The sequence below is a fragment of the Nannobrachium achirus genome, assembly GCF_963921795.1.
Source record: "Nannobrachium achirus genome assembly, chromosome: 19".
NCBI lineage: Eukaryota > Metazoa > Chordata > Actinopteri > Myctophiformes > Myctophidae > Nannobrachium > Nannobrachium achirus.
Genome location: NC_137826.1, coordinates 12,703,333 through 12,728,120, shown reverse-complemented (window position 1 = coordinate 12,728,120; position 24,788 = coordinate 12,703,333). Strand labels below are relative to the sequence as shown.

General features: G+C 41.8%; 1 protein-coding gene across 1 annotated transcript in view; it reads left to right on the top strand.

Moving 5' to 3' along the window:
* The window catches only part of tmem132e (transmembrane protein 132E), a gene marked incomplete at its 5' end in the record, with an annotated part of 201,259 nt that overhangs the window by 65,818 nt on the left and 110,653 nt on the right, over window positions 1-24,788 (top strand). The window lies entirely within an intron of this gene.

Here is a 24,788-nt window from a genome sequence, read left to right as displayed (position 1 = left end):
TGGGTGCAAAATCGGTGAACACACACACACACACACACACACACACACACACACACACACACACACACACACACACACACACACACACACACACACACACACACACACACATTGCTATGGCAAAACGCTGAGGGAAACACATTGCTATGGCAAAACGCTGAGGAAAAAGACTAGGATATAAGTCTAGGATGTAATTGGTGATGTAATATGGCTACACATACACACATATTGCTATGGCAAAACGCTGAGGAAAACACATTGCTATGGCAAAACGCTGAGGAAATGTCGCTGCAGATAGGTCTAGGATGTAATTGGTGAAGTGAAAAGTGCCTACAGATAGTGGCTACAGATAATTGGTGATGTAATATGATGTAATATGGCTACGCACACACACACATTGCTATGGCAAAACTCTGAGGAAAACACATTGCTATGGCAAAGCGCTGAGGAAAAGTGGCTACAGACACACAGCCACTCTTAGGAGCGGTTTAGCACCGCTCAAAAAAAGAACCCAAAGAAAGGTTTTGGGTGCAGGGATACCAGCATAAATTAATGGGACGATAGGATTCTCACGCTTAAGTGAATGCTCCAAACCCAGCTTTATTCCAGCACAGTTAATTCCTATATGAAATCTGTTCACTGGAATATATAGAGTAAGATAAAGTACCTTACAGGGCTTTCAAAAGGAGCCAGCAAGTATATCCTCTGCAAGGAAACCATGTCTAGCGGCCACTGGTCTACCTATAGACATGTCAGAATAGCATATACTGTATACCATGGGACAGAAAATATACTAAAGGGACAAAAAAAAAGTCCTTTCTTAGTCATGTCATCTTTCTCAGAGTAGAACTTAAGTGTACCTCTGATTCTCATGTGAAAGCATGTGGTTGGACTACTGGAGCTGCCTGTCTAAGCATTTCCCCCGCCAACAGCTCTACAGTACAGCTGCACTGGTCCTGCACAAGGAGACATACTGTATCTCAATGGAATTTGTGTACAGCTTCTTTTCTGGGCAGTGGGAAGATTATTGTCTCCCTTACAGTTCATGCTTCTCTGGAGATGTCTCTCTAACAGTGTGATGTACTGTATAGTAGTGTGTGGGTGTACCGGGAGGAATTCCTGTGCCCAGGGTTAATAACGCTAGATTTGCATTTGAAAGACACAGATCTACACAGGGTGAGGGTGTGTCATATTGCTCAGAGCTGCTCTCAGGAGTATTGCTGTCGTTTTGTAGCTGGCTAATTGACATCATTCTCAAGCATGCGGGTAGCAACGCTGTCAGAGGAACTCCTTGTATCGCACGTTACTGAAGAATATATGAAAGCAAGAGCAACATAAAAGCTATTAGGTTGCTTCTGTATGTCTGTTTTTCTGTCCACCACTTTGGTCCCAAGCTACATACAGCATTTCAAAAACTCATATGGCCTTCCCTTTAGCGCCATGCAGCCTTTCATTAATACAAGTTATCTCAAAACCGAATGGGTATAGTACTCAGGTAAAATACCTGCCCACCATAATTGTCCCGTGTTCGAGAGTGTGAAGCCGGCCGGGGAGGGTGGTCTTTGCTTGCCAGTGGATGTGTTAAACGGGAGGAGTAGGTTGCAGGTGCTACATCCTCCTGGTGGGGGCTCCTCACTGGCAGGTGATACAGTCGTGCACAACAGCCGAGGCAGCACTGGCATGTGTGGGGCTGACTTCATTGGCTTTAACAGAAGGGAAACAAAACGGGTAAAAATAAGTTGCTACAACAACGAAGAAAAAGTAAATCTAATGAGTAGAAACCTACTTGAACCCTACTGATTTTGATGATCCTATGGCTTTCCTTTAGTTCTGTGAATGTTCTGTTGTGTGTAAGGATCAGCATGTAGACTCTTACTTTTAGAAAGATATCAGGGAACAGTCATGCTTAAAGCTGCACAATGTTCTACCCCAGATTTGTAACCCGGGTCTCCTGGGCAAGAGTTGCATATTTTTACCACTGAGCTAATAGTGTAGATTTGTACAGTCACTAGTACAGTGCTACAGTATATTACCTATCGGCACTTGCTAGTGAACGTGGCTCTCACTTCTGGCACGTGTGGACGTGCTTCCATGTGAGGTAGATGACTGCATGCTTCTATCGTGCTACCGCTAGCGAGCCTGGCTCCTATGCAACCCACATTCGCCTCTCGGACGGGTCAACACATATAGTACATATACTAGTACACGCCTGCTTGCCTGGTGGAGAAATAGAAAGTCAATTCATCATAAACAGGATTGTGTCAAAGGTCATGTCTAACCAAGACACAGGATCAATAGATCAGGGAAACCAAATACAACCACACAATTGTACAAGTTATATTGTATTAACATACGGATTGGACAAAATAACATTTTATTCACAAAATAAACATACTGAATACAGCTTTAACACACTGTTTATATGCTCAGATTCTGCATTCTAAGGGACTCCGTTATTTTCATCCCAGACAATGTATGGAACCAATCACAGAGATCGTCCGGTTCATGCAATGAACCAGTCAACAATGACATTCCATTCGCCATGGCATTCTGGATGCAAATGTTGAGCAGGCGGTGGATGAACAACCGAGGGCCAAAAACAAGAAAAAGAGAGCTGATTAGAGCTAATTGTGAAACAAAATTAAGCATAGGAGCAGCACCAGTGTTGTAAAGTAACTAAGTACATTTACTTAACACTACTGGTGCCAACCCCGAGTTTCCCCGAGTTTGTATAGGTACCACCCCTGTGCCAACCCAGAGTTTCCCGAGTTTGGGCTGTTTTTGAAAAAAAAAAAATATATTTTGGACCTCCAGAAATGTAATAGGCATGATCGCGATCGCGAAATAGCATGTTTAACCCCCATACCAACCCATTCTTTCAAACATGGCAGCCAAGTTTGTTTAAATCTGAAGAAAACATAATGGCTGCTAAATCATGAATGCATGAATGGATTTCCAAGCGGATTTTTTTGTTTGAAAGCTGTGAACAGCTTGCACACACGTAGTGCATGATCTAGGCATGGGCGTGCACGATCCGTGCACTATGAATTACATGGAAGTCTATGGAGACCATCTTGGACCTTAAAGAGAATAATTCACAGTTTTGAGGTATTTGTACTTTAGTGAAGTATTTCCAGTTTTCAGTACTTTTCGGATCTAAATATTGTACTTTTACGCCACTACAATTATTTGACAACTTTAGTTACTAGTTACTTTCAGATATACATGATTAGATTACATACATTAATGCACTTTAGCCCTATTCTATACCCTGGCTATTTGAAAATAGCCGATCTACAAGCTCACAACGAGTCGCGATGCCATGCGTTGGGTGAGCTTGTAGATCTGCTATTTTCAAATATTTTGTACTTTACTACTTTTACTACTAGTACATTTTGATGCCAAAATTAACTTTTGTACTTTTACTCAAGTACATTTTGAATTCTGGACTTTTACTTGTAAGAGAGTATTTCTACTGTATATTGCAGTATTGATACTTTTACTTAAGTAAAGAATGTGAGTACTTTTCCCAGCACTGAGCAGCACTGAGGTGGCGAGAGCTTGAGGTGAGCGTGAGGCGTTGAAGACTGGAATTGAGCTCACGTTGTTTACTGGACTCGACGTGTGGAAGCGTGCACGGGACGGGTGGTAATTGGCACTTTAATGCTGTTGGCGAGCATTTATCAGATTGACGGACAGATGAATGACTTTCCTTGTACTAATGTCAGTGTGTGTCAGTGGTGTTTCAGTAATTCATCCAGGGTGGGGTTATGTCCTCAGAGAATCATCTCAGTATCACAGCCCTTTTCACACGCTACGTTGCTCATGTCAACACAATCTAGTAAAGACACGGTTTGTACATTTCATGGAAGTTAGATATGGATAAACAGATACTGTATTATCTCCCAAGTATGTTGCTTGAAAATACGATTTGACCCCCAGATCCAACCCCTAGCGTGTTTGGGGCTCTGAATTTAATCCTCTTTAAGGCTGTTAGATATTAAATAATAGATCAGATAAGTCATTTAGCAAATTATGTAAAACCCTGATCCTGTAATTACAGTAAACCTCGTTGCCTTGGTATAACTCTGGTGCACCAGGGTGGTCTAAATAGTATAGAGAACTGTAATGAAGAGATTTGAGGTGACACAGTGTAACAACCACGATGTCTATCAATACCCAATACTATTTGTACCGGTATGTACAGTATATACATATAGGCCTACTGAACGCCACTGTGAGTGTGGAGAGTGTCAGCAAAAATGCCATTGTAAATTGTAGTAAAAAGTGAAAGATCTTTCTTCTCTCTGCAATTTAACTACAGCTTTTCACATACATAATAACTATACAATGATGCTTTCTGACGGCTGAACTTGAGATTTACATAAATGTTTTGCTTGTTTGCTTGTAAGCTTGCAAATTTATTTGTAAAACATGCAATACCTGTATTCCAAAATTTGGGTTGACAAATAAACTTGTAATAATTATAGTGTAGCTAGTGAGTGGATCACTACTATATATTTAAAAATTCCGTTCTTTAGATTTTCTTGTTTTTGTTCGTCAAGGGAAGAGTTGATCATGATGTTTGGCACTGAGCAGCTCCACTAGAGCATCCGTTGCCCCAGCAGCACACATTCATAGTCCCTGCCAGAAGGGAGAGTTTATATAAATAAGATAAGGACAGACGTAACATTTTTCTGTTTTTGACAGATTGGATTTTTCCCTGGAAACAGATTTAATGGGACAGAAATGTTTGGGAAAAACTCTCTAAGATGGATCTACAGTATCACTTCATATGTCAAATGCCACCCTTAACTTTTAGCTTTGCTTCTAAACTTGATCTTTGATGTAATTTGGGGTAAATTGAATAAAGTGGATCAAGTAGCCTACGGATACACGATTGAGATGCTTTTCTGCCGCCGTCGGAATGTTGCTATCCACTCCGACACCCCAAGAGGTTCTTTAGATTTCACACTCATCAAGAATGCAGCTGCACTCTTCTTGAAGAGTTCTTTTCCCCCCTCTTTTCTTCCCTAATGTCAAAATGATCAAGAATGCAGCCATGGCCAATTTCAACAGAGCCGCTTTTGTGGCTTCTGTTAGGGAGCCCAGCCACTCATTTTGAATGGCTTATGGTTCTCCTTAACCACTCAAGTCTTATAAACCCTATATACTTAATTGACCGGCGTCCCCCAGCAGTCTATCCTTGGTGGCCAATTCCTTTTTTTTTTTTCTCTCTCTACACCAAATCTCTTCACCGAAAATAGCAGATGTAGAACAGCTATTGGAAGAATATTTGCCTACTATGAGTCTATGACATACCCAGAACAGCTGGTTCAGGTGGTTAAGCATTATACAGAGTGTATCGTCGTTGTCGGGTGGAAACCTTGTATGTCTAAAACCGTTTATCATTTTTAAAATGATTTAAACTAGTGAAAACAGCAGATCTACAAGCACACAACGCCTCGCAGTGTGCTTATAGATCTGCTGTTTTCACTCCTTTAGTGCGGCGGCCTTGTATGATGAAGCAGGGCTTTACTTTGCGAAAAAAATGGACAAAATGTGAAACTTGGAGATACGAGGTTTCTGCCCGACAGAGACGATATAAGAGATACAAGATGCCGGGAGCCGGAATTTGAAACCTGGGTCATCGCAAATCACAAGGAGCCATGTGGTTATAGCGCACTAACTGGTCGAGCTATCAGGCAACCCCGAAAAACACACAATCCCGAACTAGTTCGGCTTTATTAGCGTATCGCAGAGTGCCGATCCCGAACTAGTTCGGCTTTAAAAAAAAAAAAAAAAAAATGTTTTTTTTTTGAAAAAAATTTTTTTTTAAATTTTTTTTTTTTTTTTGGACCCCATCAAATCTAGTGAACATGATTTCAATCGCGATTTTGCATGTTCCACCCCCATACAACCCCATCTAACATACAGGGCAGCCATGTTTGTTTACATAACATGTAAAACATAATGGCGATTATCTCAAGAATGCCTGAACGGATTTCCAATCGGATTTTTTTGTTTGAAAGCTGTGAACAAACTGCACAAATCCACTCCAATGCAATCCAGGATTGCATTGGATTTTTCAGAGCTCATTCTTCTCTGTTTTTTTCCCATGCATGAGGTGTGCAAGGTTTAATCATGGCTAAGTTGACGAAAATAAGGCTTCTAAAATGCTTGGTAGCCAATAGCTAACTTCAAGCTAACTTCATCCTCTTCCTGTACATGCACAAAGGAAAGTGCATCGATCTAAGGAAAGTAATGAATAGCAGACAAGTGTGATTGTCTCACCACGCCTGTGTGTGTGTATAATGGCTCAGTGGCCCTTTAATGGTGGCGTGTCCCAGGGGAGAACTCCACATTTTCTCACACATTCCTGCGCTCATGTCGGAGAAGAGCCCCCAAGACAGAGCTGGTAGACCTTGACTCAACCGCCCCTATGGAGACGAATACCTTTGGGGAGATGGCGAGGACATTAAAAGGAATGCTGCCCAGCCCCCCTTCAAAGAGGATCTTTAAATTGAGTCTCCGAGGTAACTTAAGGCAAAGCTCAATTGCACGCCATCAGTATATTGTAATTACTGCTGTCCATGAGGGGAGCTTAAAGTCTGACTCAGTGTCTCATGCCCCAGTGGGTTGCAGCCAATAGATTTTGTTTAATCTGCCAGCTGGGTGTGCACAAAGCAAAGCAAACGGCAGTCCATTGAACCCCTGAACTTTTGATTTTCAACCATGAGCCTTGGCTAAAATATCATTATATGCATAGTGGTGTGTGGACTCCGAAAATGTCAGCAACTGGCTTTCAGAGAGGTCCCCGGCTTTTCTGTCTGCATGTTGGCAGGTCTTGAATCCCCCTCGCCTTATCAAATAAATTGGACAGTGGCTATTTCCCCGATTGCCTCCACAGAAAGGTTCTGACTCACCCGAGGGTCTTCCACTCGTGGCTCTGGCTGATGGGAAAACTACTTAGAATAATTGTCCTCCAGGAGGGAGCCTTCCCAGCCAACACTTTTGCCCGTGTGCATGCTAGCGCGCACGTTTGTTTGTGTGTGTGTGAGTGCGTGCACGCTACAGAGGGAGAGCAGCGGGCTACATTTCACTTTGGTTGTGTATCACAATGTATGTTCTACATGCAAGAAATCCTGGCACTGACACATGTGGCATACACTCTGTCTGAACACAGCAGTCGCTACAATTTAGCCTTCATCATTTTGCTAATATTTTACAAACAGTTATAGCTTTTTTTATTATGTTTGTGTCCACTATACGATAGTATGTATTTCTCCTGGGGCCGTGAGCCAGCACGATATTTTCCAATTTCGCGAAACGTTGTCTGCCATCATAATGTCAGGATATGTGTCCTCATTCCCTGTTGTATTTGTAATGCTGTAATTATCAAAATCATTAAATTAATTCAAGGTCCGCAAATGGACCCTGGCCATTTGATAGAATTCCTTATCTGAAGGGACCCCAATCTACTGTACATAGTGAAATCCTCAGGAGTTACAGACCCTCAAGGGTCCATTTGGTTCCTAAGTACAGTATCAAACATTTAGCTGGGGACACACACACTGGAACCCCCCCAGGACCCCTGTGTGTCCCTGAACACCACATGGAGAACAAGGGGAACTAATGGTTGTAAGGTTGACGTGCTGCCCAGGAAAATAGAACCATCCTTCTTGAAAGTAATGGAGGCACACACAGTATTATCCAATACTTACCTTCTTTTTTCTCATAATATATTTTTTTACCAATTACCATTACCTCATTACCAATAAGCAGTGCAAATATCCCTTTCAAACCCCCATCCCATCCCTCCACCAATCAAAAAACACTACACAATCGATCCATATTATCATATTGTCGTTGTCGGGTGAAAACCTTATATGTACAAAACTGTTCGTTTTGCGTTTATCATTAAAAAAACGATTTAAACTAGTGAAAGGTGCGAGGCATTGTGTGCTTGTAGATCAGCTGTTTTCACGACCTTTGCGCGACGGCCTTGTATGATGAAGCAGGGCTTTGCTTTGCGAAAGAACGTACAGTACAACTTTGAAACTTGGAGATATGAGGTTTCTGCCCAACAGTGACAATAATAGTCAGAAGGTCTTTCGGTTCAGATATCAGGTTTGTCCATAATGTAATTGTGCCCTGTTGCGCATGGTTAATCCTTGCAGACAGCAGTTCCAGATAGGCAATGTCCAAAAAGCTCCGTAGCCAGTGAGTTTTTGAAATGTCATGAGGAGGTTTCCAGCATTTGGACAATGATCTTTTTGGCTGCTGTAACCAGGGGTGTGGGGGGGATTACTTTAACTATTGAAAAATACAATACTACAAACTCACAGTGCGGCACCGAGTGCCGTGCTGCGAGCTTGTAGATCTGCTATTTTTGAAAAGTCGTGAAAATATGTGCAAATCTTTGAATATATGTATTTTTTAAGCGAACATTTGTAACTCAAGTTTTGCTTCTGGGGGGGTACCTGCATCTAAATATTTTGAAATGGGGGTCTGTGGCCAAATACATGTCATTTTGGGGGTCCTTCACATGAAAATGTTTGAGCACCATTCACATAGTTTTTCAAAAAACCTTAGAAGGATTTGAAATATTCAAAGACTTTCAAATTTTCACGATTTTAAAAAAAAAATAGCAGATCTACAAGCTTGCAGTGCGGCACCAAGTGCAGTGCTGTGAGCTTGCACCGAGTGCAGTGCAGTGAGCTTATGTGCTTGTATATATGCTTAAAATGTATGTGCTTATGATTTGGATTTTTCAATTAACCAGATACATTATCCCAAATAGAATCCCAGTCCAATTCTAGCCCCAAATCTGTTATCACCAGTAAGACTCCCTAATCGGGAGATAAGCGACCGTTGGTCGCTTATCTCCATAAATAGGCCAAAAAGTAGTTTGTGCAAAATCGTCCTGATGGTGGCGCTAGATGGGACAGATGCGTTGTGATTACATGACTGTAGAGATACTGTGTACTGGTGTGCATGATTTTAGGGCAAAATCTGTAGGAGCAGGGTGACTGTAGAGATACTGTGTAGTGGTTTGTGTGATTTTAGGGCAAATTCTGTAGGAGCAGTGTCCAAAAATGTGTTTTTTAAAAATCAGCCAGATGGTGGCGCTAGATGGGACAGATGCATTTTGATGACATGACTGTGTAGTTATGAACAATAGCTAATGTATACAATTGAAAGTGAAAGAGATGACCTTTTTAACATTCCAGCATTTACAAAAGCAGTTTCTGTTAGCTAAAGGGTGGGCATCTGTATTTATGGTTGCTAATATGTGGCTATTGTTCTGAGGTTTCAGCAATGATCACCTGACACTCCAGAGTTTCAGCGTGTATAGTTACACTTGTATTAGGCAGGCCTACTTTCAGCAATTTAACTCAAGACAATGAACTCAGTTAAGTTTGTTTTATTGAATGGAGACATGTACAAAAATGGCATGTAAAAAAAAAAAGGAGACTCAATTCTTAATAATGCAACATAGATTTGTTTCTTTAAAAATAGTTGCAAAAAAGAAAACGAAAATGTCTAGCCCAATAAAGAAAATTGAAAGTAGAACAACTCAATTTGAAGTTATACTTAGCTTGTCTCAAGCTCAAGACATCTCAAAAAGACAGTTTTTACAAACTTAAATTTTCCAGACACCTGAGAAGATATGTGGGAAATGATTGAGGATTTGTCTTTTCCTTCTCCGGCATAGTGCTTCTGCGTTCTCCCACACTTTTAATTTTTTTAGAAAGTAATAAATGTTGTGTTCATATTCCATGCTTGTTGCAAGTAATGAAGCACTAACAGATCTTGATAGTGGACCCAGGTCTGTTTATTTAAGCATGGAGGCTCATCCTTCCTGGACTCCCTGGTGTGAAGGGGGGTGTGTGTGTGTGTGTGTGTGTGTGTGTGTGTGTGTGTGTGTGTGTGTGTGTGTGTGTGTGTGTGTGTGTGTGTGTGTGTGTGTGTGTGTGTGTGTGTGTGTGTGTGTGTGTGTGTGTGTGTGTGTGTGTGTGTGTGTGTGTGTGTGTGTGTGTGAGAGAGAGAGGACAGTGGCAACATTCCTTGCCACTTGGCAGGTCACACATTATGTTTGAGAGAGAGAGAGAGTGTGTGTGTGTGTGTGTGTGTGTGTGTGTGTGTGTGTGTGACACAGAGAGAGCAGCCCCGTTGGGGTGGTCATTTGGTCATTTTTGCACATTTGGTAATTTTTTACACCTGGGGGTCCCCCAGGGACCTGGGGGTCCCCGAAACTCCGGGGGTCCTTGGAGGTTGTAGTTTGGCAGGCAAGGAGTGTGTGTGCAAAATCTGGCATGGATCGGGGCAACGGTTGCAGAGATATGAGCAGGGCAAAAGTGTGACGTGTGACGTGTGACAGAGGGAGTGACGGAGGGAGTGACGGAGGGACAGCCGGTGGAGGTTTGGATAGTGTGCAAGTAACTGCGACCTACGGTCGCAACTATATCATTCTTCATTCCAGCCATCCAATACTTACCTTAATTATCTACTCTCATTCAACAATTTCTTCTACAAACTCCTATTCCCTACAATCTTCATTTCTTTTATTTTGAACATTGACTGTTCTGTATATATTTACTTTAAAATATACAGACAGCATTAGGCACTGTATTTTCCATTTCCCCCCCACAATAACCTCCCACCCCACCTGCCTATCTTATGTTGAATAAACACACGTTAGTGTATCATTATGTTGTATTATAGCACTGCATTTTGGCCAACCTCAGAATGTTCAGTAATGGACCATGAGTTATTTGGTATGTTTGGGATCACATTGCTTGCCAGGCAAACTAAAAGCAATCATGCTCATACAGTGTGAGGACATGTGGCGAGCTCAAAACTAACCGCCCCAGGATGGACCACCTGGCAGCCCTGGAAGTCCACGACCACCTGTCACACAGGCAGATAAGACCTGGAAGTGGTGGTCTGGTGTGTGTGACACAGTGGTCCAGAATCTCATCCAATGCATCCATCCACACAGTCAAATCCTCTGTGTTAAAGGTTGTAGTACTAATAACGTCTTTATGTAAGCAAATTATACAAAGAAAATGATACATCTAACAGAGCTTTTAACCCATTTAGTGCTCCAGACATGAACGGGTTAAATGTCTAGGGTGCCGCTCACAGGCTCCTATACGCATCCATTGTCTTATTTTGAAGGCCAGAAGTCCATTGCGTAAACACTTCCGGGTTGACGTCATGACGTCATTCAACGGGAGCGGTCGTCATCCCATGCCGATCCTAAAATGGCCGATCGATGCCTTTGTTATTATGTTTTTGTAGCGAGAATCTAATGCCATCCTTGGCTTTAAAAGTGATTTTTGGAGATAATGGACATTAAAGATGAGATCGGCCGTCGGCCTCCATGTTATGGGATTACTATTTTGTGCACGTGGATCCGTGATGATGATGAATCGGCGAGGCCGATTGTGCCCAGACCTTCCGCCGGTTTATAGGGTAAGAACTAGGCGTGGGGCGGTATCGACATTTTGTTACCGCGATTACCGTCTTCCCATTTACCGCCGGTATTGTGGTAATTACCGCACCCCGTATCTATTAATTAAGGTTCGGCGATAAGCCAAAATATTGCAATCGTCTTCCCAAAAGTCGCCTCTCCACAGCCCGAGTTATACTTCCCCGTACAGCACAGCAGGTTTGGCTTTGAAAGGAGCAGATCTACAAGCTCACAACACGTCGCATCCGCGACGCGTTCTGAGCTTTTAGATCTGCACTGTCGGGTTACCATAGTAACGGTAGCTACTTGGGCTTTTAAGACACAGACTGCTGTGTGTGAACAAACCAGAAGAGAGACGGAGACGGGTAATCAGATCGTGTACAGTGATTAACTCACTTGACAGAAAAGGTTATAAAATCGGCGACGGGGCACAACGGGCGAGTCGGCGCGACGCGGTCGCGGTGGGAAAAGTAAAAGATAGTTTCATTTTCGGTTTTAGTCCACGCGCTCCGCCTGTAATCCGTATGAATAAAAAACAAAATGCCACAAGGTACTACTGCCACAACACAAGGTACGGTATGTATTAACGTACTTGTGTTGTGTGGATTACAGTCAGAGAAAGTTTACGCTTCTCCGTGCTCCCTACTACGAGGCTGCTGCTGTGTGTAGACTGTGTCTCCGAGTCGAGTGACGTATGTGGCTTCCAAACCATAGACGTTCCAAACCTGTGGTACGCGGCCCAGAGCAGAGCGGCATGGAGCGCATGCGGTCCTCGCCTCTCTCCCGTTTTAAAACTCGCTTGTTTTCAATAAAAAATAGACTATTTTGACCGCGGTAAGGACCCTGACACCGCGGTAGGCCTCGGTATACGGCGGTACGGCGGTACGGCGGTTACCGCCCCCAACCCTAGTAAGAACGCCAGCGTTACTCTATATACAGTATTTTATGCGAGTATACTCGGAATCGGCACTCTAAATACTTGAGTATTTTTCACGAGTATACTCGGGATCGGCTAGAAATGAGTTAAAACTGCTTTTCCACTCACACAAAAAAATATATATCCTATGATGGCGAAATAATGATTTAAATAATTTTGTCAGGTCCAGAATTTTTTTGTTGATCTCTGTAAGCTGGCTGCTGCTATTATCCATTTATTCTGTTTTGGGGTATAATGTACTTTTTTACTTGAGAAATGCATGGAGGCAGTCATCATGTTACAATGTTGCAAACTATGTACTTAAGAGATCAAGCAAAATCAGATAAATAACTAAACGTACGCTACAGAGGTGTTGCACTGTACTATAAGTGTGCAGTGCCTATTGCACCTTTAACTCCCAAGATTGTAGAAATGTAATGTAACCAAATGGACCGGTAAGAGTCCATTTGGTTATATTTGTACACTTAGAAATAGAGTGGATTAACACTGGTGAATGTACATGCAGTTTACACAGTACACAGATGTTACATGTCTTATAAAACAGATCCCATCCAGTGGCAGCGTGAGCGCTGTGTGTATAGCATAACAATCCTGTCATGTGCTGCATGGCAGCTGCTTTAGCTTGTTAAGTTTATGTCAGATAAAGCATAATGTTGGCTCTACAATAACCTTATGGCGAGAACATGTCAAGAAAAGACAGAGTGTCTATGCAAACCCATCTGTATCATTTCAAAGAACATGCTTGGATAAACACGTGTACGTACACACACACACACACACACACACACACACACACACACACACACACACACACACACACACACACACACACACACACACACACACACACACACGAAAATGACTGTACAGCCTTGCAAAACAACACAATAATAATAAATTAACCTAATTCTGTGATTAAATTGAAGCATTTTCAAGTAACATTTTACATTTTGAATTTTGAATTAAATTTTTTACATAACTGTTCTTAGGTCTAAAAGTTGAGTCAGTGGGGAACTTGTAATTGGGAGTATAAACACTTGTCTAGTGAATAATGTGCAATCTAACATATACTTAGAGAGGTCAGTCAGTAGGTCAGTCAGTAGGTCAGTCACAAAATGCATTTTCACCTTTATCTCTTCAGCAACTGATCCCGACTTTCAGATGGCATTGGCCATTAGCATTATACAGAAGGTGACGGAGCCCGATTTCCATTTTTCCCAAATTCAAGCTATTTATTAGCGTTTCTTCACCACTTCTGTTCAACTCTACAGCCTGTTGTCAGGGTTACGGTCCGTTCCTCCAGGCCATGGGATCTGTAGCCCCACACACACACACACCCACCCCTCTCTCTCACAGTTAGGAATGTTGCAGTGACAAGACATACGTGCGCGTGCGCACACACACCAAAACTAAGGAATGTGCATGGTCTCTCTCTCTCTCTCTCTCTCTCTCATGTGGGTTGCATGCTTGCACGGGTCACGCATGCACCAGGTGCGTTTGATGTGTGTCTCATCTTCCAACAGGTATGGAAAAACTATATGGAGCAAGCGCATACATCCCCATACTTCTATTCACCTAATTTTGCTGTTAAATTATTTATAAATATACACTCCTCCATGGACTGCTTCTTACATTATGATGCTCCCACATATTCTCACGCACGCACCTGTTACAGTTACTTTCCCCATAACCCACACTCTGCACATAATGGAGCACATATCTTCGAACGGGTAAGGTCTATACTAATATGAATCAAGGAAAACAATAATTATTAACTTATTGTCTAGATTAGAAACATTTTTTCAAACAATTCCGCCCAAATCAGAAAAGGAACACCTGTGCTGTTAATTGCCAACTCTACCACCCACATCGCCAAAGGGACAGATGCACATAACTGGAATTACCCAAGGACTGAAATTACTTTGTCATATCCGCAGGGGCGTCAAGTGGGTATGGCAGGGGTATGCAGCTGCCATACCCTGGGTCCAGGGGGGAAAATAAAAGTTACTTTTAAATATAAATCCATGAATGTCTCTTTGTCTATCTGTTCTGGTTATTATGTTGTTAAATTACAGTTAAATAACTACACATGCAACATTTAACAAAATGGTCACTTTAACAAGGTATTATAATTATATTCTCCACACTTTTATTCTCCCCATCTTGACAGAATGGTATATTCCCAGGTTCCGCAGGTCAGCTGCACAGGTTCAATTCATTATTGTTAATTGTGGTACGTTTACTAACATGACAAGTTTAGCTGCACTTGAACAACCATTCCAGGCTGAAATATCCAGCCCAAGAAACCGTAGAAACGGGGGGAAAAATAGAATGTACTTCTTAAAATAAATGTATCATGCCTGTTGCTAAGGTATGGCAACATGACTGGTGTCTTCGCGCGCGTGCAAGACACCAATCATGTTGCCATACCTTAGCTTTTTCTGAACTGACGCCTCTGCATATCCGCCAAACACTTCAAGAGGAAGCACAATCATCTACTCACCTCCTAACAGCTTACCAGCCTTGCCACTGTTTGGAAGCCTATAATTGTGTTTTCAGAATCCAGTTAAAGCACGTGGGGATATGATTAGACACCTAGACTTGAGAGAAAAGCAGAGCATAAGCCACTCTCTCTCTCTCTGCATTATAATTCACTGTAATTACACAGTCTAGAGCCCAGGCATCAGCATCCTCTCTATGGCTGTGGATAATTTCTTTTTAGTCCAAAAATGTGTCTTCTTTTTTTACCAGCTTATAAAAACGACCAACTCTTTTTAATCAGGATTCTCAAACTTTTTCATATCAAGGACCCACAATATTTTATTTGGTCACGGACCCCAATCTGAAAATATACTGACCCCAGTACAAGTTTTGTGATTTTAAAATGTTTCAAAAATATTTTATTTCTTTTTTCACATGAATATTGCTTTTCCTTTTCTTTCTTTTTTGCCGATCTACAAGATCTCGTAAGATATAGGGTTAAAGTGGTTGAACAGATGTTGATGCTATAGTAAATCATTTAGCTGGAGACCTCTTCAGGGACCCATGGGGGACCCCAGACCCCTCTTTGAGAGCCACTGCTCTAAACGCAATGCAATGTTTGCTGTGTCACTAAAAGATGCATGCCTACATGGATCCACATTACTGTAGGTCAGCAGCTACCCTTGTGACCTCAAAATAAGAGCTCAATAAGAGCCCCCCCCCCGCCTACAATGATGGTCAGATTAGGACAAATACAGACTATTGGGCAATGCTGTGCCTGCCTGTTATGACCAAATTTATTTTACGGAAGTTCTGTCTATGTCGCAGTGGTGGAAAAGTACTACATTTTTTTAACCTAAGTAAAACTATCAAAATTGCAATATAGAAATACTCCATTACAAGTAAAAGTCCGGAATTCAAAATGTACATCAGTAAAAGTACTAAAGTATTGACATCAAAATGTACTTAAAGTACCAAAAGCAAAAGTATTAATGTTTGAAAATGGCAGCTTGTAGATCGGCTCTTCTCAAATAGCATAGGTATAAAATAGGGCTAAAGTGGTGTGTGTACAGTATGTTTTATAATATAATAATGTATATCTGCAAAGCAACTAGTAACTAAAGTTTTCATTAAAAATGTAGTGAAGTAAATGTACAATATTTGGATCGGAGATGTAGTGGAGTAGAAGTAAAGGGATAAGTAAGGGATAATATCCCTGCTGTGGCCTGGCACTTGGGCACGGCCCAGCTGCTCTGTTCACAGTTAGATGGCTGCTCTGTCATACGATTGTGATAATGAGTGTCAGATCTGTTGGTGGCGCCGTACATCACTATGCAAAATGAACATCTGCTATGATTGGCCACTCTGGCCCTTACGGCTGCCATGTGATGAACAGATCACACGCAAAACGTCCTCATCAGCAACTGAATTTGAATTGTGCATCTTGTCACAAAGAAAGACATTATTTTTAGGTGGCACTCGAGTTTAATTTGCCGTGCCAGATGTCTAATTGATCAAGTGTTTATCACAGATAATGTCTGGTTGATGACAAAGCCCTGTAAGTGTTGGCTTGTTCTAATAGGCTACATGACGGGTTAAACAATGTATGCAGAAATATACTGTACAGTGCTGAGCTTAAGGGTCTGTGTTTGTGTGTGGCTGTGTCCATGTGTACCCATAAAGATATCTTCACAAACCCATGAAACAAGGGGGGGGGGGGGGGGGGGGGGGGGGTGTAGAATAAGAGCTTAGTGAGGTTGTGTAACACTAAAAGATTCCTTGACCTTGTCCAGAATGGCCACAGTTCTTGGCAACCACAGAGGATGTGGATTGGACCTTGTTAAACATTGGCAGTGATGACGTTCAAGAGCAGCAGCTTTTGCTCTAAAATCATGGCACACTTTGTGGGTGCATCAAGTTCTCAGGACCTTAAAGAGAGTTTTACTGCACCTAAAGTAGCTCACTGCATGGCCCGAGACGAGGTTAAAAGTATCATTCGCGGTGGAGTATGTATGTGATTGAATCACATGTTCTACGTGAAAAGCAAGCAGAGGCCAAGGACATATACAAATATGCACTTATTTTGAATTATGCATATTGTCACAGAATGGAATGTGTTGTGTCTGCAGAACCACAAGTGGGGAAGTTGTCTATAAAGTGCCTCCTCGGAGGAACTAATGGAGCTTCTGCCCACAGATGAGTGAAAAAAGAGAAGAAGAAAAAACGACTTCGCTTGGCCAGATTTAGCTAGTGGAAAAGGCCTGGTTTCTGCTATGATGCAAAACCGAGTGCAGTTAATGCCTTTGAGACATTCTAGTGCTGACATTCTAGTTGTTTATTTACTTTTTTGCCTTTATCTGCACAGTGCAAAAGGGACCAGTGTGCAGTCTAACTCCATTTATCAGGGACCGGTGCACCGGTGGCACTACAAATGCTCTGCAGGCTGTTGTCACGATCATCCATGATCAAATGTTTTCTCGATGTCCCACGCACTGCAACATGCTCTGTCACTAGCAAATGCCAGATCTATACTGGCATCCAAACTGTTTGGGTTTGGCATGCAGCAAGGAGTGTCTTGGTCATTTTGGCCGGTAATTTCACTCGGGGATTGTAGTTTCCCAGTGATATTTGCATACTGGAACAGGGGGTCTTGTTATTCTATCTCATTAAAAAAAAAAAAGACTGAAGGAACTCGAGGGAGGAGAAAGATCTGGAGGAATGCGAATTATTCAACGATTTTCAATCTAAAATCCCAGCAACATATGTTTGGTTTGAGAAATGCCTGGGAACTGCAGTGTTTCATTTAAAACTGACACCGCCTCATTTTTGGAACCGTTTTAATGTTCCTGTTGCTGAATATAGGCTATATATGAAATATCAATTAAAACAATATGATGTCAACTATTGAATATCAAAAATATCCTATCAATAACATACAGGCATACGTTCCTAACAGGCATCATTCCCAATGGCCATCGGCGTACAGTAGTACCAGTGGTAAAATATAAAATAAAAATAAATACAGTATATGCTACACTTTGTTGTTGTTGAATTTAGTTGTTAGTGATGAGAAAGCTAAATTACGCCTGCTTTACATCTCCATTAAGCAGTAGCCTGTATCTGCTAATCAAATTGGGAGGGTAGGAGCATTTAAATGCATGATAAATATTCACGTGAGACAGTAGCCATGTACTATAGCTACCACTACAACAAAGTAAAGCTATGCTTTACTTTGTCGAGGGCATGTTGAATTAATTCATTATTGGAAAAGTGCAAACATAATAGTGGAAAATAGAGAGAGGAGAGAAGACCTTTTCAATTGAACGATGGTCCACAGCATTACATACTGAACATGTAGCGAGGGAGGGCCTCACTTTGGCACTCGCCCTTACTGCATGTAGCTCCACCCAGAGCCTTCTACCTACGGAGAGTTGCGTCACTCCCGTTCACTTCATGGGGCCAGGTCTTCTACGCACACATCTATTGGTGTATAGTGACAAACGGCGAACCGGAAGTTTACAAAATGCATTGAAGTCTATGAGGTGTAAAGTGACAATGAACCACGTGACCAGCGCTGTTTCTGACCCCGCAGTGGCAGGACTCTCTGATTAGACGACTCTGGCTCCACCCATTTAGCACTGTTAGAACCAACGGTAGGCCAGAAGGTTACCTGGAAAAGGTCAAGTGATGGCTGTTATCATTTGTTTACGGTGCAATTCCCAGATTGTGTCCATACACTGGACACCTTCGATTGTTTCTATTGTGGCAATGTGCATTCATGGTAATGTTTCGATTCTAAACATGACAAACCTTAGAACTTTGGATAATTTAGCAGACCTCGTATTTTAAGTTGTTAACTTGGTAACAACATTACAGGCTACAATAGACTTAGCCAGTCAAATGTACCATAAGACATTGTGTCAAATTCGAATGAAAAATACAGATTGAGGTGGACAACATTTGTCTGTGACTTTATTGCTGATCAAAGTAAATACTGTGCAGCTGTGTTTGTGGACTTGCTTTTTAGGACCCACAACAGTTTACAGTATTCCACAGTGTGTGTATAAATTCTACTTTGCCGAGAAAAGGATTCTCACAATAACCGATGAATACAGATTGCATCTGTTTGCCCCTTAGATATTTTACATTTAAAACAATAGCAATGTTGCACATCATCAATAATGGAAGTGGAGCAGGAGATAAGCATGAACTAAGGCCTAGTTTAAAAGGAGCTGCAGCTATCACAGTTTTAGGCTTTGAAGTATATATTGTATACTGTAACTGAAACTTTATCGGATTTGTGCAGTGGGAGCACCAGTTTCCTTTGAACTATAGTTCAAGTAAAACGCAAAGAGAAAATGTTTAAAAACCAATTGGAGGTTATAATCCAATAGATATATGTGTTCGCTGCACTGCATCTATTCTCACATATGTTTGGATGTGGAGGAATCCAGCAGGAATTCCTAAGTGCCAGGACGTAGCACCGCGATATACACCTCAGACCTCACCTTGGAATGTCTTCAGAGTGCGAGGCGATTCAAGCGTGGTAGAAGTGTGGTACAAGCCGTGAGTTAAACAGTTCAATGATCATGTATACGGCTTTCAAAACTCTGAGTCGGGTGAAACTGATGCTAACTCATGTAAAAGTACATGAGTTATTATCCGTAAAATGCCAATTTTAACACTTAGCAACATAAAAGTACTGGTTTGATCCCTCTGACATAATAATATAATGTCACTATTAATAATGAAGCATCTTTGTGTGTACGCAGCATGTTACTGTTGTTTACTCATTATAACTGGGAAAGCATCTGTGTCATTTTAGATGTTTGTGTTGGCGGGGACTGCCCATAAGTCTGAAGATTCATTAGTCCGAAGGTTCATTAGTCCGAATTTAGTTAGGGTTACTGAGGTTAGGGTTAGGGTTAGGGTTATGGTTAGGGTTAGGCATAGGCATAGTATTCTTAACAAATTCAGACTAATGAACCTTCGGACTAATGAACCTTCGGACCAATGCCATGACACCTGTGTTGGCTATTCAAAAATGGCAAATTTGCAAGCACACTGCGTGCCGTGCTGCGAGCTACAGGGTATAAAAGTGGTGCGGAGATTGGTCTTGGGGGCCTGGAGAAGGTTGGTTGTTGGACGAGCAAAGATTTCTCTGTTGCTAGGGATCCCGATGAGGTAGTGCGTTGCAATAATCCAGCCTGGAGGAGACAATGGACCAGATCAGCATCTGGCAGGTTTGAAAATGTGGAGGTGGAAAAAGGAGGTTTTACAGAGGTGTTTTTAGCCCCATATAGAACCTCACCCGTCGCTGCATACGGTTGTGCTCCGAGACGAGGTCCTATAAGGGTTTCCCCGTGGGGGGGGGGGGCGAACGCCTCCAACGGTGCGGTAGAAAACACTCTTCCCGAAATTGTATCCACAAAGTAACGGTAGTTCCGAGCTCTCAGACTGTGAAAACCTAACCAGGGTCAATAATACATGAACCAGGGCACGAAACAACCCCTTAAAATCGCTAGTTTTGTCAGCCGGTAATGTTTACAAGCCTGGAAGTTGCAGCCAGAATGGTAGCATTAGCGGCCCCTCTGGTCGAATGTCTGTTCGAATGCAGCGACGGTTGGGGCTACGTTCGACCAGAGGGGCCGCTAATGCTACCATTCCCTCTTTTGAAAATTGCAGATCTCCCGTATTGTGCTGTTATGCGGATTATTAATGTGTCATGGATACGTGCTGTTTGACTGATGTTGTTTTGTTCTGCTTATCTGTCTGTGTTTATCTGTTGTTTTTTTTTTTCTAACATTTTTATCCAACCTGTATTCTCTGTTTTGAGTATTTTGGGTGATCTCATTCCGTTTATTGCAAATGTTGTATTTGATGAATTGCACCGGAGGAGGCTATTACTGGTCTGTATTGCACCAACTTTGATTTAAACGCTTCAAAGAAAACCCAATAAACAAAGTAAAAAAAAAAAAAAGAAAAAGAAAAGGGAAATGGGAGATCTACAAGCTCACAAGCTATTTTCAAATAGCCAAAGTTTAAATGGGGATCAGCGGATCTCCCCAAAATATCGACAGAACCACATATCAACATAATTATACAGCATGGATTATACCCCCCTCCAAGTCATAGCTGGGTCTTGGAGGGGGGTATATTGAACGCAAGGAGTAGGACAGAGAAGCTACCTCTCCTCACTTAGCCTAGTAAACCGACTCCTCCTGCCTTCTATCACTTGACATCACAGAAATGTGTGGGGAGAGTTCACTGGCACAAGGAGCAAATCTACATGCACCATAGTTACTTTCCATCCGCTGCTGTTATCCCATGATGTAAATGCAGGCTTTGGATTTGTGTATATCTGTGATCTTTGACAACCGTTCTCCTCTTTGCGGATGTTACGTAATCGCCTCAGTGCATGCACATTGGCAGCTGCAGGTCAAAATGTGTCATCTGCTCTTTGATCTTCTCTTTGATCTTTCCCTATAGCGTATATCTGCTCATTTCCTCAGCCTCCTATTAAAAATCTCTCCCTTGCTGTTTTACACCCCCTGCTGGTTCTCCAGCTGCATGTCTCTAAGCCACTGTAAAAAAAGAGGGAAGGAGAAAGGAAAAGTCTCAAAGAGGTTTACTTGCCGTGATAAACAAGATAGATATTAAAGTGCTCCAGATGATTGCTAAGACTGCTGCTCGTGATCTAGGAGCTAAGCAGTTCCCATCACTTTCCAGTCACTGCATGTCTATTGCAGGGAGGGGAGCCATGACTGATGCAGCATTCAATGGGTGGTACTGCGTGCATTTGATATAATCTGAGAACGACGAGCTAGATATGCCATGTGACAGCTCACATTAGTCAATGTAGTGGTGTGACAGGGATAGGACAATAAGCGATATTATCGTTTATTGTGATAAAAAACACTCGCGATAATCATATCGTGGAGATTTAATTTAGCTGCATATCCGGTAAACCCTCTCTATTTGGCAAAAGGTACTTATAATATACATACATGATACAGTCTTTTTTTCACTCTCTATCAAATGTCTTTGCCAAAAAATAGCAGATCTACAAGCTCACAACGCGTCGCAAATGTTCCGCCCCAGGATAATGGATTTTGATTATCACGATAATCTTGTAAAGCGCGATTTCTTTTGTCACAATAATCGTGATATGACATTTTCATATCGTCCCATCCCTAGTAGTGTGTGAGATGGGTTGATACTTTACCGGTTAAATATCTGAGTACAGTGCATTGTGTAACACGCAGGATATAGAAATTGACAAACGAATTCTGTGTTCAATGAGTGAGAGTTAATAGAGTGATTAGTATGGCATGACTGACGGACTAACAATGGGCATGCCTGGCCTGGAATGAGTGGACGTGTTTAGAGCTAAGCTCTCCTGTTTAGCAGTCAGCCAACAAACACAGAATCTAATAGGTGTTGCCATGGCACAAGGCATCTGTGTGGAATGAGTAAGTAATAGCACTTAGTCTTCTTAAGCCACATCTATAGTCCATCGTAGGACGGTGTTCCACACCCAAAATAGCAGATCTACAAGCTCTCAACGCTTGTAGATTGGCTATTTTTGCCGCTGGACGACCAAATACAGTATAGCTCAGTAATATGTTCAAGTAGCTCAGACTGTGTCTTGATTTGCTTCTATAAGGGCAGCACAGCTGACAAGGATTCTAGGGGAATCTGGGCTTGTATTATTGCTGGTCGACGCTGTGGCTTTTCCATTTGCTATGCTCTTTCATTAATCAGCTTTAGTACTGTGCCCCATTCATGTTGTGCTCCCAGGGGTAATGCCTCATCCCCTCTCATTTGTGGGGAAAAATTAACTGGAGTCTGCGAAATGGATCATCTGATTAAAAACATTGGGACTGTACAATATGCAAGCTCTCTCAAAAGATTATGATGAATATAGAGTAGACTTTATAATCGGCTGCGGAATATACATAATGAGTGAATATAAATGTAAATGTTGCTCATTATGTTACAGTAGCATTGAGTGTAAAGGGAGAGGTCATGCTTTGCTAATATCAATAATCGGTACTTATAATCAGGTTATTTGGGAGATAGATTAATTGAAAAGTCAACAGCATTAGGGACGACACCTTTCACACTTGAGCGAGCTGATACACACAGCAAAGATTACTTGTCTTATTCTAGATTTATTGTTGCATTATAAGCATATGTATGGACCTTCTCTCTATTCCTGCTATTGTGCAGATTCAATTAATTTGTACGGAGTGTATTAATTTGCAGGTCAGCAGCTTTTTACAAGTAGAGTGGGCGAGGCAGTTTGCAGGGCTTGACTTCTTGAACAATAGAAAGTAGAAAGACTACAGGGCTTACAAACTGCATCCGTCCACATCCCGTTTATTATAAAGGTGAGTCTGAAAGACACTGGAGCTGCCTAAAGGCTCATCTACTGTACACTTCATCAAACGGCCGAGTCATACAAAACGATGTGAGCTGAACTAAAACAGGGTATTTCAGTAACATAATGTTCCTGAGTCTTTCCGAGAAAGCAATTGAAAAGAAAACAGCGTTTGCACTGGAGCAACAAAGACACAAGGCTAGGCTGCCTCTCCCTGTAAGCAAAGCAATGTCATTAGTGTCCCACGAGGGGGAGGGGGGGGGGGGTTGCTTTAATGTCCTCATACAGAGATAGACACTTGCATATTGATAACAACCTTGCCCACCCTTTGGCAGTACTCTGAAATTGCACCTGTCGTTTATTGGAAGTAGGGTTGTGTTAATATGGGATTTATACAGCAAGTTGTTAAGAGCGGGATCCTTGACATTCCGGCATTTTGTGAGTAAGCCATCATAGGGCGGCTTTTGTTTATCAACAAAATGGCTTGGAGACACTAGACAGACAAAGAGAATCCTAGTATATTAATCATTCATTCCATATCCTGTTTCATGAGCACGAGAACATTAGAATAAATCAATGATCTCCATTGTCTCTAGATGCACATGGGTGAGTGGATGGTCCCCCATCATGCATCATTGATGGAGTCGGGTTTAGGGCTGTGGTCGAATGACCAAATTCACTATAACTGAGAGGCAAAATGTTTATTTATTTCCCGTCTGTGTGCTGGTAGAGGTATCTGCAATAATCGGCAAATGTCTAGGATAAAATCATGCCGGGAAATGTTTTCGAGTCCAAGTCACAGTCACCTTTACAATTAAAAAAAAAATGGAAAGCATTCGCCAATGATATTCCTATACTGGACAGCCTCTAGGCCATGTTTGTGATGAATCCACAGTGAGAGCGTTTAGGACAGCCCAGCTAATGCTGAACATAAACAGGGAGCATTGTGATGTCATCTGTAAAATGTGCAGCTGCTGAAGAGACAATAATATTGTCTCTGTATATTATACAGTAAGGGAAACCTGTTTTATGGACCCATACAGTGCTTGAGCCTTATTCTCTATTAGTGCAACAGCAACACATCATCATCACCGGAAAATCCCCCTGTACGCCTGCAGACATGTTTTCTCTTTCCCAAGGATTCTCTCTATACAGAGCAGCTCCAAATTGTATCGATGGTATCACAGTTACACGTCTAAGTTCAGTGGTTTGTACATCAGAGGTTAATCCTTACCTCATGTTCAAATTACAAAATTGTCCATACAGTATTACATCTTTAAGCTACAGTATACAGTACTACACATCCTCACACATACAGTATACACTTACTCTTTCAAATCACAGGTTCCAGATAAAGCAATGCAAGCAGCTCTCAGAAGTATTCTTTTCCATGTAATAATGATACTGTAATGTACAGTATCATGATACATTTAAGGATGTGTTCACTAAGCATGGTGGCTATAGTGGGAGGCTGTGGGACTGTGTCTTGTTGAAGTACAAATAGTTTT